The following is a 15,546-nucleotide window of genomic DNA, read 5'->3' on the forward strand; positions in this document are numbered from 1 at the left end:
TTACCAAAACCTCGGGGGTCTAGTCTAGGATGATAATACTATTTTTAAATTCTATTGAATTCCTCTCTGGCCACGGGGGAGGTGCCGGAGGACTGGAGAACAGCTAAGAAGGGTTGTAAGAGATAAGCCAGGGAACTACAGACCAGTGAGTCTCACGTCAGTGGTAGGGAAACTATTGAAGAAAATTCTGAAGGAGAGAATCTATCTCCACTTGGAGAGGCAAGGTTTGATTAGGGATAGTCAGCATGGCTTTGTCAGAGGGAGGTCATGCCTAACAAATTTGATTGAATTTTTTGAGGAGGTGACCAGGTGTGTAGATGAGGGTAGTGCAGTTGATGTAGCTTATATGGATTTCAGCAAAGCCTTTGACAAGATCCCACATGGGAGAGTTATAAAGAAGGCAAATGCACATGGGATACAGGGTAATTTGATAAGGTGGATTCAAAATTGGCTTAGTTGTAGGAGACAGAGGGTGATGACAGAAGGCTGCTTTAATGACTAGAAGCCCGTGTCCAGTGGCGTACCACAGGGATCTGTGCTGGGTCCCCTATTATTTGTCAATTATATAAACGACATAGATCACTATGTGAGGGGTAGGATTAGTAAGTGTGCGGATGACACAAAGATTGGTTAACAGTGAGGTTGAGTGTCTTGGGCTACAGGAAGATATAGACGGGATGGTCAAATGGGCAGATAAGTGGCAGATGGAATTTAACTTTGAAAAGTGTGAAGTGATGCACTTTGGAAGGAGTAATTTGACAAGGAAGTATTCAATGAATGGCATGACACTAGGAAGTTCTGAGGAACAAAGGGACCTTGGCGTGTGTGTGTCCATAGTTCTCTGAAGGCGGAGGGGTATGTTAGTGGGGTGGTGAAAAAAGCATATGGGACACTTGCCTTTATCAATCGAGGCATAGATTACAAAAGTAAGGAGGCCATGTTGAAGTTGTATAGAACCTTGGTGAGGCCACAGCTGGAGTACTGTGTGCAGTTCTGGTTGCTGCATTATAGGAAGGATGTGATTGCACTGGAGAGGGTGCAGAGGTAATTCACCAGGATGTTGCCTGGGATGAAACATTTAAGTTATGAAGAGAGGTTGGATAGACTTGGGTTGTTTTCGTTGGAACAGAGAAGACTGAGGGGCGACCTGATCGAGGTATACAAGATTATGAGGGGCATGGACAGGGTGGATATTGAGCAGCTGTTCCCCTTAGTTGAAGGGTCAGTCACGAGGGGACACAAGTTCAAGGAGAGGGGCAGGAGGTTTGGGGGGGATGTGAGGAAAAGTTTTTTTACCCAGAGGGTGGTGACGGTCTGGAATGCACTGCCTAGGAGGGTGGTGGAGGCGGGTTGCCTCACATCCTTTAAAAAGTACCTGGATGAGCCCTTGGCACGTCATAACATTCAAGGCTATGGGCCAAGTGCTGGTAAATGGGATTAGGTAGGTAGGTCAGGTGTTTCTCACGTTCGGTGCAGACTTGATGGGCCAAAGGGCCTCTTCTGCACTGTGTGATTCTGTGAAATCAATCAGGAGAAATGTAAAATGGACTGCTGATTCATTATCACTCTTTTTGCATTCTCTCAAGTCAAAATCTACCCCAGTTTTGTGTATCCAAATTATAAAAAAGACTTTAAAGCCCAAAAGAGAGCTTTTCAGTTTCTGGATTTTTAAAACCCCCTGCCACTCCCACAGAAAAGATCTGAAAACGAGTTACTTCAAATGTATTTTGAAAAGTTAGCATATTACGGCAAGGAGAATAGGAAAATCTGAGATGGAAGTTGGTAAGGTACTATTGTTGCAAAAGACAGGAGGCTTGAGGGAGAAAACTTCATGTTCTTAACTGTAGGAAAGGACGCAGGAATCATTTTTAAAAATAATTGCGTGCTACAATGGGGTTGCCAGAGTGTTGGAATCATCTTGTTGGATGAATCCAATGGACTTCTTCCCCATATTTACCATGAAACTTTTAAGTTCAATTTGTAACAAACTTTTTTAAAAATTAACTAACATTACAAGGGGCAGAATTTTCCCAAATTTGCACTAAGTGGGCAGGCAAAATGGTCTCCTACCCATCAACGGTGATGGTGGGTTTTCACGCCGTATTGTCCCAAACTTGCCTCATTATTTATGCATTCCCGGGAAACACGCCGTTTCCATGGCAGGCGGGCTGTCATTCGCCCTCCACCCATCACCCCACCGTTGCATCACGCCGGCGACTACTGGATGCTGGGGGGGCCCACCAGGATGTTCTGTACCCCTGGCCGCAGGAGGGGCAGCAACATCACCAACCCAGCTTGGGAGGTGGTGGCAGTGGTGGTCAGCACAAACGCCCTTCAGAGGAGGACAGCCACCCAGTGCCGCAAAAGGATGAATCATCTCCTCCATTCCGCCAGGGTGAGTCACTCTTCTCATCACTCCCAACACACACACTCACAAACCCAGCACGCATCCACAGGGCCCTCACTCACTCAGTTCACACTCTCTCACACACCTTCATTGTCCTCATCCCATCCATGGGACCACCACACAGGCCAGGCACATGTATCATCTGGCCTGGCAGGAGTCCTGATACACTCTCCCCATCTGTATCCATGCAGGACAAACTGGCATACAACAGGAGGGAAAGGTCGCAGTGGAGGAATGTCGGAGTTCAAGGTCCTTACGGAATTTGAGCACAGAGCCATCCAGCCGGCCAGTGATGATCTGGACCGGTCCTGTGCTGACAATGAGGTCGGCACTGCCCTACCAAGTGAGGATCCAGCAGTGCAAGATCCATCAGGCAACCATGCTGTGAGCGATGTGTTCCATGCCACAGGCCACTGCCATGCACTAATTATCTCCCCTTACTTCCACAGGCCGATCACTCCAAGAGCTGATGGAGTCCATGACCCAGGGCCTCCACACCAGTTCGGAAGGGATGTCTGAAGGGGAACCGAAATGCACCCCCCTCCAAGTCCCGTCACAGTGCACACCCACGCCCTCCGCCAGCACAGAGTCACACACCTCGGTGGGACCTACCTCAAGAATAGGCACGGGATCACATACTGATGAGCACAGGGCACAGTCTGATCCACAGCAGGCAGCAGCAGGAATTTCCTAGGTCCCCAGCATTCGGAGGGCTGCTGGAGGCCAGGAACCTGTCGAGTCCGGGTCAGATGACGAGCCTCTGGACTCGGTCATGGCACAGTTGCTGGAGCTGCAAAGGCAGGCTCGGGAACATCAGGAAGGGATGTCCGCTGCACTCTTCAGATTGCAACGCACGATGGAGGAGTCCGTCCACCTTCAGGCTGAGGTGATAGCGCCGGCATTGCAATGCACCGAGGTCAACACTGGCAGGATGGTGGTCACCATGGATGCCTTGGTCCAAGATGTCACTCCTGCACTGCTGCGCGGCTTAACTCCGTCACTGATGCCATAGCTGGCCTCCAACAGTGTGTACGTGAGAGGGATGCTGGGCAGCTCGATCTCACTCCAGCTACCCCTTCCCCTCATGGAGTCAGCCAGGGGCCCTCAGGCACCCGTAGGGAGGAGGATCAGCATGTGCACACCCCAGGGTCATCCATGCAGGTGACTCCAGGAGTGTCCAGCCCATCTGAATCCCATCTTCCTGTGACCTTCGCAACTCCAGCTTCACAGGCCAATGAGGCTGCCACTGCCACACAGCAGGATCCCAAAAGCAGGTCGGGGCCCTCCAAGTCTCACAGACAGGGCGTCGCAGTCAGCAGGCTGCCTCCACCTCCACTGTTGATGTCCAGGGAGCACCAAGACGTAGCAGCAGGGTTAGGGCAGTTGAGGAAAAGTAGTTGCCTGGGCACGGGTGTTATCACTTGTACATACTTTCCACTATTGTCAATAAATTCCTAAGAATGTCTCCCTGCCTGGGGCTCCTTGTTCTGACGAGCAGTGTTCATGTCACTCAGATGTGAAAACTTTCCGCCCAAGATAAAAGGCAGGAGTCTCAGTCCAGGGCCTCTTCCCTGTGCAGCCTTCAGACCAAAGTGATGGTCCAGCCTCTCACTCCCTGGAAACATTACTGATGCCTGCACCTCGGTGGTGCTGGTCATTGCTGCTAGAATGTAGTGGGTAGGTGCCAGAGTTCTCACATTCTCTCTGTGTGCTCTCAGGACATTTAAGGTGGGACTGGCCCCCATTGCACCAACATCTGCGATCATTGATGCTGTGCATCAGCTCCTGAAGGGCTCAGGTGGTGAAGGTGGACACAGCATTGGTTGCGTCTAAGGTTTCATGGCTGCATCTCTAGGAGATGGCCCTGATCATGGAGCGCAAGCGAGCTGTCCTCGGCCAGACAGGAGTCAGACGTTCTCAGAGGCTGTGAGAGGGTTCATGGAGCGTCCTCATTGCATGTTGTCATCATCCTCCTGCAATCGAGAGACTATTAGGGCCTCCACTTCATCTTCATGACAGGAGCATTCTCATAGAGGCTTTTGGCGCTGCCATAAGCCAGGCTGGAGTCAAACGTTCACAACTGTGATGTGAGGATCTATGGGGTTATCTCTGCATATCGTCATCATCCTCCACAAATCTGGTAGCTATGAGGGCCTCCCGAGCATGTCTGCCTCGTCCAGCCAGTGCGAGAGCCTCATCCCCGTCATCGTCACGGCTGAGGACCCCTCACCCTCACCAGCATCCTCCTCATCAGAGGAGACCTCCAGCTCCTCCATTTCCTCCTCAGCCAGGTCATCTCCCTGTTGGAGTGCTAGGTTATAAAGGGCGCAGCAGACAACGATGTGTGACAACTTCTGTGGACTGTATTGCAGGGCACCGCCAGAGCGGTCCAGGCACCGGAACCATATCTTCAGCATCCCAATGATCTGCTCCTCCAAGTTGCGAGCTGCAGCATGAGTCTCATTATAACGTCGCATTGCTGCAGTCTGAGGCTGCTGCACGGGTGTCATCAGCCATGGTCTCTGTGGGTAGCCCTTGTCCCCGAGGAGCCATCCCTGCAGCCTCTGTGGACCCTGAAAGACTGCAGGGATCTGCAAGCGACTGAGGATGTAGATGTAGTGCACACTCCCTGGAAACCATGCGCACATCTGCAGGATGTTGCACACCAGCTGCACGTTCAGTGAGTGGAAGCCCTTCCAGTTGATGTAGTCCATCATGTGCAATGACAGAGACCTGAGCGCCACATGGGTGTAGTCGATCGCACCCTGCACCTGTGGGATTCCCAAGATCAGGGCAAATCCAATGGCTCTTGCATCCTGGCTGTCCTGGTCCCGGGCGAAATGCACAAAGTTGTGTGCCATGGAGAAGACGGCATCCGTAACCTCATGGATGCATTTGTGGGTGGCGGTTTGTGTGATCCCACAGAGGTCACCTGTGGAGCCCTGAAAGGAGCCACTAGTGTAGAAATTGAGCACCGCAGTCACTTTCACAGCCACTGGCAGTAGGTATCCTCCATTTCCCCTTGGCGCCAAGTCCTGCAGTAAGTGGCAAATATAAGTGACCAGGTCCCGAGACTTGCGCAGCCCTTTGATGACACTGGTTCTCAGTCATCTGCAGGAATAGCAGACGGTTTCTATAGACCTTGGGTGTCGCTAGGTGCCAACCAGCCACAGCTTGTAGTCGCTCCTGGGCAGCGTGTGCGGGAGCTCCAGCAGCCCCTTCTACCTGAGGTTGCTGCTCCTGCCTTAGCACGGCCAGGTGCCTCAGTTGCTCTCTCCTCCATCTTCCTTGCTCTCTGTAGGCCATCAGGCATACAGCTAGGTCACCACGATCCATGATCCTGATGTGGTCCTCCTGCAAAGTGAAAGAGAGAGAGAAAGAGAGACGTGGTTATCATGGCTGTACTCAGCATCCTTTCCTGGTCCTGTGTGACCGCCCCTTAACGCTTCCCGGGAAGTGATGGCCACAGATGAGTGCGCTGCATGGCTGCCCTGTCAACCTGTGACATGGGGGCACTGGTCCAAATTGAGATTGCAAGAGGCAGTGTCTGCTACATGGCCAGCATTGGCGAAGAGATTGTACAACTTGTGTAGTCCAACTGCTGCGTGGTCCAGTAAAGTGGTCGCAGACTCGCAGGTTGTGCTGGAGTTATGGGGAGTAAGGTCTGGAAGGCTTGGTGGCACATTGGTGCCTCCGCATTGCTTGCACGGGCGGGCAGGCTACGAGCCCGACCCCAATCATATCACCGTGGCTGCGCCTGAACTGTCTCAGTTGCAGAGGGATGGTCAGTTTATGCATGGCCACTTCCCTCGCCTACCCTGACTCCACCTCAATTGCTTGTGCGCGGGATCCAACGCCAGGGCAGCAGTTGCCCCCGGACACCACCCCGCCCCCCCACCCCGAGTACAGTCGCCTCCGGGCCTGGGCGGCACTTCATCCTGGACCCCAGCGTCCCTGAAGCCTGCAGTGCAACAGGTGACCCTGGCAAGCTGTGGAAAATGTTGCTGTTCTCACCTCAGTTCCCCCAAAGTGAAGGCTGCCAAGTGCACATCGCCTGTGCTTTCCCGCCGACGTGGACGGATGATCCGATGGGGGTCCAGAGCCTGGCGGGACAGCCTTTTAATGAGATGTTGATGTATAATAATGAGCTCCCCGCTGACTGTTGGCAGGAAATGCAGCCCGCCATCGGCGGCTGAGCGGACAATCGCAACCTGCCTTCCCATTATCGTGAACCATATTGTCCGCGCCCGCCACCTATCACACCCGCTGCTAGTGGGCACGGAAAATTCCACCCACGATGCGAGAACTGGAAGTAACTTACCCTGAAACTTCCAAAACTTTTTCAGAGGAGAAACAGAAGAGCAAACACATTTGGAGCAGAAAAGCAAAATATTGCAGATGCTGGAAATGTGAAACAAAAACAGAAAATGCCGGAAAAAACTCAGCAGCTCTAACAGCATCTGTGGAGAGAAAAACAGTTAACGTTCCGAGTCCATATAAGAAAGTTATACAGACTCGAAACATTAACTCTGTTTTTCTGTCTACAGATGCTGTGAGAGCTGCTGAGTTTTTCCGGCATTTTCTGTTATTGTTGGAGCAGAAAAGGCAGCTTAGCATTTATTTTTCAACAGAGTACATGAAACTGATCAAATCCTGTCAGCAGCCTGCAGCCTGCTGTACGTGACTGTAACAGTGGAATAGTTATTCAAAACTGAAACATTACACAACAGCCTCCATTTATAGTGCAATGTTAATGTGAAAAACATCCCAAGATGCTTCACAGATCAGTGGATAGAAAACGGATACCAATCTAGGAAAGGACAGATCAGAGGTGACCATAGCTAGCTTAAAGAGATGGGTTTTGAGGACCATTTTTTAAAAAAGAAAAGTAGAGTGATTTAAGGGCAAGATCCAGGTGTCTGAAGGATTTGTCGCTAATAGTGATCATTAGGAAGTGAGAGGGAGCGGAAGAAAGTTGCAGGGGAAAAGTGCACCTGAAAAGTAATATTGAGAAGATCAGAGGGTCCAGGGTAGTTGGGAATAGAGAGCTGGAAGAGGCTGAAAAGAGGCTAGGGTGAAACATGGAGGAGTTTAAAGATGTCAACTTTAAACAAAGCAGCACAAGTCAACTAAAATCACCCTATGAGTCCATTCCACCACTCCATTAGATCATGTGTTGAAAAGTACTGCAATTTACCCACTTCTTCTCCATATCTCAGTGCCTCTGCCTAACAAAAATCTGATGCTCAATCTTTAAGCTCAGCACCACAGCCATTTGGGGTAATAAGTTCTACATTTCCAAAAATCTTTGCCTGAAAAAATGGTCATGATTTCAATCCTAATTCCCTGGCCTGGCTCTAACTTTAAGAAAATGGCCCTTGTTCTGGATTCCTCCACCTATTCAAACTATTGAATTCCTTTATCATCTTAAACATGTGGATGAAGTCACCCCTCAAACCATCTAAACTGAGGGGAATATAAACCGTGCCTCAAAATTAAGCTCCAATATAATTCTAATGTATCTACACTGGACCACCTCCAGGGTCAATATGTATTTATTGATATGTGCAAGACCTAAACCTAAATAGAGTAGCCTGAGATTGACCTGGAGCGTTTTTGATTATCTTTTGTTCCTGTACACATGGACAGACAAATGCTTTTGCCCTTTCACAGCTCCTCATTTCTCAACATTAAGAAAATATTCTAATATGTCTTTCTCACATCCAGTGGGTAATCTGAGTTATCTACATTGAACTCCATCTTTCACAGTTTTGCCCACATAATTAGATGTCTATGTCTCTTTGCAACTCCCTGCTAACCAGGTACACAAACTCACCCTGTGCCTGCTAACTTTAATGTTGTTGTGATAACAGCCTGTGTTAATTGCTGTGCAAACCAAATCTCAGAGGGAAACTTGGCTTATGGGCCATACCCTTTTTTTTTGTGCTGTGAAAATGAGAAGAAGACATACCAATCGCAGCAATAGAGGCCCAGTAGCACTTCTGGGATTTTTAAAAAATTAAAAGTAAAAGCTTTATTAACAAGAATAAAAGAAAACTTAAAAGCACACAAGATTATAGTTGCAAAATTAAGGTTAGTCTTACAACACGTTCCTCCACAAAGACTTTCCATTTAGTCAGAACCACATGGTAAACATCTTACAGGCAACACTCCCTTGTAGATGTTTAACTATGAGAAATCCAATAATATCACCCAAGACAAACTACTGTAGCTTTAATAGAGGCATATCACGTGATCTGTAACCCTCTTCCACTCTGCTGTGGAATCCACACTTAAGAATAAAATTGCTTGCTGCAGCCCAAGACTTTTCTGGCTTGACTGGATGGCTGGTTCAAATGGCACCTCCTCCCAGCCCAGAGCTGACAGCTCCCAGCTCAACAGCACCAGCTGCTACCTCAACAGCTCCTGCTCAACAGCTATCCCCAGCTAAATCTCACAGCTCCATAGTAACTCTAAAATACCTTCCCCCACCACCCCCCCCCCTCCTTTCATCTCAGGTTCCATTGTTCTCACACCTCTTTGAACTCCAATCCTTACAAATATAAAATCTTTCATGTCCCTATCTTGTCTTTGCTTTCAGGTCAATAAAATATAATATCCCTGCTACAGTTGACCAATGGATCGCCTACATAATGCAAACATGTTTCTTGATACCACTGACTCCCCTTTGACATTCAAACAAACTCTCAATGTATCTAAAAATTCAGATCTAGGCTATTTACTTGTACCTCAACCTAACACCTCTATCCTTTTCATGTTTTAACTCCCCCCACGACAACATGTCTCCTATTAATCTCTGCCCAGCTTAATTAAATCATACAAACACACACAAGTTTTCCCACAGAATAACACAATATTCCCAAAAATATTTTTTTTAAAACATCCACTTTTCACAATGTCATCTGCAAACATGGATAAACTCTACTCATTCATCCAAATCACTGATATATCGTGAAAAGCTGTTGCTCCAGTACAAATCCCTAGAAAATACCATACCTTGCCAATCAGAGAATGTGCTCTTTACCTACCTTCCAACAAATTACCTATCCATATCACAATGTTATCTCAAATTCCACATACTTGTAACTTGTGCGCATCATCTCTTGTGCAGAACCTTAAACACTTTCTGGAAGTCAGTATAAACAACATTCATTGACACTCCTTTATCCACTATAGTCATAACATCTTCAAAAAAATTAACTAGTTAACACAATCTACTCTTCACAAATCCAGGCTGACTTCTATTGTTGAACTCATACTTGTCCAAGGAGAGAATACAGCATCTGTGTAGCTACCAATGTTATCAATTGTAGTGAGTAAAAAAATCTATGAGCTCCTTGTATGGGAATCTGGCCACTATCCAGTTATAAAAACTTGTTTATCAAGATCTATCATCCCTAGCAAAGTTACAGATGGCAGGAAATCTAGCTAGAAATTGGAAAGGTTCAAAAGAATTTGAGACACATGAAATTGCATCATATATCATAGTGACTAATAGAATATCTTGATGAAGTAATGGACATGTACATAGTACATCTAAGAAAAAAAGATGAGGCTCTGGTAATTAGTTTAATCAGAAGCAGTGTAGTTACTAGGATTCAGAATGATACTTGGAAGAGACTTACAAGAAAAGCGGACATTGAAGGCTTGCATTGGCAAATCTAATGCTTCCAACTCAATGGAAGAAGCAGCTGAATGAAATAAGTAAATAAGAACTGTAGTTGTAAAGTAATAGCAATGAAAGGGATGAAAAATGACTCAAAATTTTAGAAAATCCTGAAATAGACAATAATTAATATAGACAATGTCATGCCAGAAAGAAAGATGTCCTGCGTGAGGTCAGGAGTGTAATGCATGAAGAGAACTAAACCCTCAGCCAACTATCTAAACTCAAGAAAGCAGAACAAAGTTAAATAGTGATTTATACTGTTGATAAAGCCACGTGTGATTCATATAAATGTTTTACTATTGTTTGGATCTATTGGATCAGTAAACAACCATACTTTTCCCTGTGTCCATATCAACATTCCTCCCTCGAACAGCACCATCATAAAAAAACTTGTCATTCATCTTATTTGTTTAGTGCAATTTGCCATATTCAAAAATACTGAATTGGTTTTTTGGCACTCACAGATATCCTGAAGACATGATAAGGCATTATACAAGTGCAAGTACTTTCATAAATTACTCTCAGACTCTATAGCACAGCCAGATTGCCATTTTGGCTCTTGTCCACTGGGCACTAAAATAAAAACAAAAAACAAAAAAAAATTCCTGGTTACATACAAACATACAAATTAGGAGCAGGAGTAGGCCACTCGGCTCTGCTCCGCTATTCAATAAGATCATGGCTGATCTAATTGTAACTTCCCATCTACCCCCGATAACCTTTCACCTTCTTGTTTATCAAGAATCAATCTACTGTTAGAATCGTATCTTTCAAGACTGATTTTTTCTTTTACAAAATGGAAGGATATGGCATTATCTAGACACTTGGGGCATGATTTTACACGTTGGCGAGTGGGGGCGGGGCCCACTCACCGGTGCGTAAAATGACGCGCGGTGACATCAGGGGGGAACTCCCGACATCTCCGCGCCCCATTTAAATTTTCAGGAAGGCGGGCGCAGAGAAATAAGCTGTGCGCCCGCCGACCTGTCACTGACTGAGTCAATTATGTAATTAAAGGACCTGCCCGTCCAACCTTAAGGTTGGCAGGCAGGTCAGGAGCCCCGGCGTGAACTAGAAAAAGCATGAAACCTCATCCACAGGTGGGATGAGGTTTCATGTAGCTTTTTAAAAAATTTAATAAAGTTTTTGGGGAAATTATGGACATGTCCCAACTCATGTGACATTGTGACATTGTCACATGAGGGGACATGTTAGGGAAATTTTACGTTTCTATTTTTAGGTTTTTAGCATTTTGAGCCAATCTCCCTGAGGCTGCACTTAGCCTCAGGGAGATGAGTGCGCTCTTTCGTGTGCATGCGCGAAAGAGCACATTCTCGATTTTGGGATTCCCCCACCATCCGTACAGGGAGCGCATAGCACTTCTGTGCGGACGTCACGCTGAGCAGGCTTTAATTGGCCCGCCCACGTAAAATGGCGCCACGCCTCCAATTGAGGCGTGCCCCACCCATCAACCCCCCCCCCCAAACGATGGGGGTAAAATTCAGCCCTTGGATGTTAACCTGGGACTTTTTTTTAAAAGGTCATTAGTTCACCGTGGAACTGTCAGCAGCCAGCTTCTTCCAAGAAATCGCCTGACCTTTATGGTATTTGAGGAAGATCTGGTTTCTTGTTTTGTACGGCAATCACTTCAACTGATGAGGAAAAAAACTGAAAAGGAAGGCTGGAAATCACATGGGTGAGAGGAAAAAAATACTTAAGTTGTGAACCTGCTTGTTTTGTAGGCAGTCTTGTGGGGGAACAAGTGGGGGATGGAATGCTATCTGAGCTGGCTCCATCTCTCTACCTTGCCTAAAATTCTGTGTGGCTATCAAACTGTAGCCATAGAATCCTCATCTGAGTGTAACCAATCTGCATTTGGACCTGCAAAGCTGAGACCAGTTGGTGAGAATTTCCAGATATCCACCGGGACCAGCGGCCCATCTTCAAACAAGGGAACTCCAGGTCGACAGCGACGTGACTCTGAGGACTTTATCCTTTATTTTATAATGCCCATCCTTCAAAGTCCATCTCTGCAGAAAGACTGTCTGTTTGTCCTTTGTTTGTCTGTGTGTGTGCGCTGAGGGAATTCTTTAGGAAGAGATAGATAGTTATGCTTCCCTATTACAATTGTGTATTGACCAGAATTTGCAAATTGTTAAAAGAAGTTGTGTTTTAAAATAAATTAATCATTCAGTTTTTTGAAAGAAGCCTGGTCAGAGACTCTTCTGGGTACTAAAAGTGTAGGTAAACAATTGGCCATTTCGGTGAGAAAATTAAACATTTAAATTAATGATACGGCCTGTGGAGTAATGGGGCTTGATAATTCATGGGATCATCCCATCCCGGTCGTAACACTACCTCTGCCTTAAAAAGATTCAAAGATTCTGCTTCCACTGCCACTTGTGGGAGTTCAAAAGTCTCATTAGCCTCAGAGAAAAAGTTTCTCCTCGTTTCTGTCTTAAATGGGCGACCCCTTATTTTTTAAACAGTGACCCCCTAATTCTAGATTCTCCCACAAGAGGAAACATCCTCTCCATATCCACCCTGTCAAAACCCCTCAGGATCTTCAGGTTTCAATGAAGTCACCTGTTACTCTCCTAAACTCCAGTGGATACAAGCCTAGCCAGTCTAACCTTTTCTCATAAAACAATCCTGCCCACTCCTCGTATTAGTCTAGTAAACCTCTAAACTGCTTCTAACGCATTTACATCCTTCTTTAAATAAGGAGACCAATACTGTACACAATACTCCAGATGTGCTCTCACCGGTGTCATGTACAACTGAAGCATAACCTCCCTGTTATTCAACTCCCCTTGCAATAAAGAATAACATTCTATTAGCTTTCCTAATTACTTGCTGTACCTGCATTCTAGTCTTTTATGATTCACACATTAGGATGCCCAGACCCCCCTGAATCTGAGCTCTGCAACCTCCCATCATTTATATAATATGCATCTTTTTTATACTTCCTACCAAAACGGACAATTTTACATGTGCCCACCTTATAGTCCATTTGCCTGAACTTTGCCCACTCATTGAACCTATGTCCCTTTGCAGCCTCATGTCCTCTTCACAACTTACTTTCCTACCTATCTTTGTGTCACTAGCAACTTTAGCAACCATACCTTCAGTCCCTTCGATCCAAGTCATTTATATAAATTGTAAAAAGCTGAGGCCTCAGCACTGATCCCTGTGGCAGCCCACTTGTTACATCCTGTCAACCAGAAAAAGACCCATTTATGCCTACTCCGTTTACTATTAACTATCCAATCTTCTACCCATGCCAATATGCTACCCCTTACACCATGAGCTTTCATTCTCTGCAATAACCTTTGATGTGGCACCATATCAAATACTTTCTGGAAATCTGAGTACAGAACATCCATCAGTCCCGCCTTATCCACAGCACATGTGATTCCTTCAAAGAACTCTAATAAATTGGTTAAACTTGATTTCCCTTTCACAAAACCATGTTGACTCTGCCTGATCCCCTTGAATTTTTCTAAGTACCCTTTATAACATCTTTATTAATAACTTCTAACATTTTCCCTATGACAGATGTTAAGCTAACTGGCCTGTAGTTTCTTGCTTTCTGTCTCCCCCCCCTTTTTGAATAGAGGAGTTATGTTTACTATTTTCCAATCTAATGGAACCTTCCCCAACTCTAGGGGATTTTGGAAAATTAAAACCAAAGCTTCAACTATCTCACTAGCTACTTCTTTTAAGACCCCGAACTCCATCAGGACCTGGGATTTCTCAGCCCGCAGCTCCAAAAGTTTGCTAAGTACCACTTCCCTGGTGATGGCAATTTTCCTGAGGTCCTCACTTTCAATTCCTGATATACAGCTATTTCTGGGATGTTATTTGCATCCTCTATTGTTCAATTCATCTACCATCTTCTCATTTTCCATGATTAATTCCCCAGGCTCACTTTCCATAAGACCAATACTCACTTTCTTAACTTTTTTCTCATTTAAGTATCTTTAGAAACTCTTACTATCCGTCTTTATATTTCTAACTAGCTTTCTCTCGTAATCTAATTTTTCCCTCCTTGTTAATATTTTTGTCATTCTTTGCTGTTCTTTATATTCTGTCCAATCTTCAGACCTGCCACCCATCTTTGTGCAATTATATGCTTTTTCTTTAAGTTTGATACTATTTTTAAATTTTTTAGTGAACCACAGATGGTCAGTCCTCCCCTTGGAATTTTTCTTTCTCATTGGAAGGTATTTATTCTGTGTATTCTAAAATATCCCTTTAAATCTGTGCAACTGCATCTCTATTAACTTAGCTCATAACCTCATTTCAGTTCACTCTAGCTAGCTCTGCTTTCATGCCCTCATAATTGCCCATTTAAGTTTAAAATACTTGTCTTGGACCCACTCTTCTCTCCCTCAAATTGAATGTAAAATTCAATCATATTATGATTGCTGCTTCCTAGGGGTGCCTTCACTATGAGGTTATGAATTAATCCTATCTCATTGCACAATACCAGGTCTAGTATAGCCTGCTTTCTGGTTGGCTCCAGAAAGTGTTCTATGAAACCCTCCCGAAAACATTCTATGAACTCATCAAGGCCACCCTTGCCCATATGATTTTTCCAGTCTATATTAGATTAAAATCATCCATGATTACTGCTGTACCTTTCTGACAAGCTCCGATTATCTCTTCCTTTATAATCTGCCCTGCCTCATAGTTAGTTAGGCGGCCTGTACACCGCTCCCACAAGTGATTCTTGCCTTTATCATTCTAGCCTTCTCTGCTGATTTACTCTTAGATTTGTACCTTGTCCCTTCCTGTGATGGTCTGTTTATCATTTCCCATATTAGTACCTTTCTTTGTTGCCTTGTCTCTATTCTTTGGTTTACAACATCTTCCCAAATTTGATCCCTTACCCCTACTATTTAGTTTAAAAATGTCTCTACTTCCCTAGTTACGTAGCTCACTAGAACGCCAGCCCCAGCACAGTTCAGGAATGGATCGTCCCAACGGTACAGCCCCACTTCCCCAGTACTGGTGCCTGTGCCCCCCAACCAGAACCCATTACTCCCACGCCAGTCTTTGAGCCAGGCATTCATTTCTCTAATCTTATTTGCCCTATGCCAATTTGCACATGGCACAGGGTTAATACCCTGTTCCTTGGAACCAACGTTTTCCTCATGAACCATGGTCTCTTGATTATCTGATCTAGTATTCAGAAATCAAAAGAGGATATGACTGCAAATCTAATATAGGATTGAGATCCTGGGACAGTGATGGTCTATGCTTGCACCCTTATCCAAAATTGGTAAGAATTTGCAAGCTCTTGAATGGCAAAACTGATCTCATGCCTAATTTGTTTACATATTTTCCTACAAGTAGTTCTGTAAGGAGCAAGAACTGTGGATTAATTTGGGTGTACGTGTTGTGCTTTACAATTTGAGGATTTCTCACTTCTTCCACCCTTGAT

Source organism: Cetorhinus maximus, chromosome 11, assembly GCF_964194155.1.
Source record: "Cetorhinus maximus chromosome 11, sCetMax3.hap1.1, whole genome shotgun sequence".
Classification (NCBI taxonomy): Eukaryota; Metazoa; Chordata; class Chondrichthyes; order Lamniformes; family Cetorhinidae; genus Cetorhinus; species Cetorhinus maximus.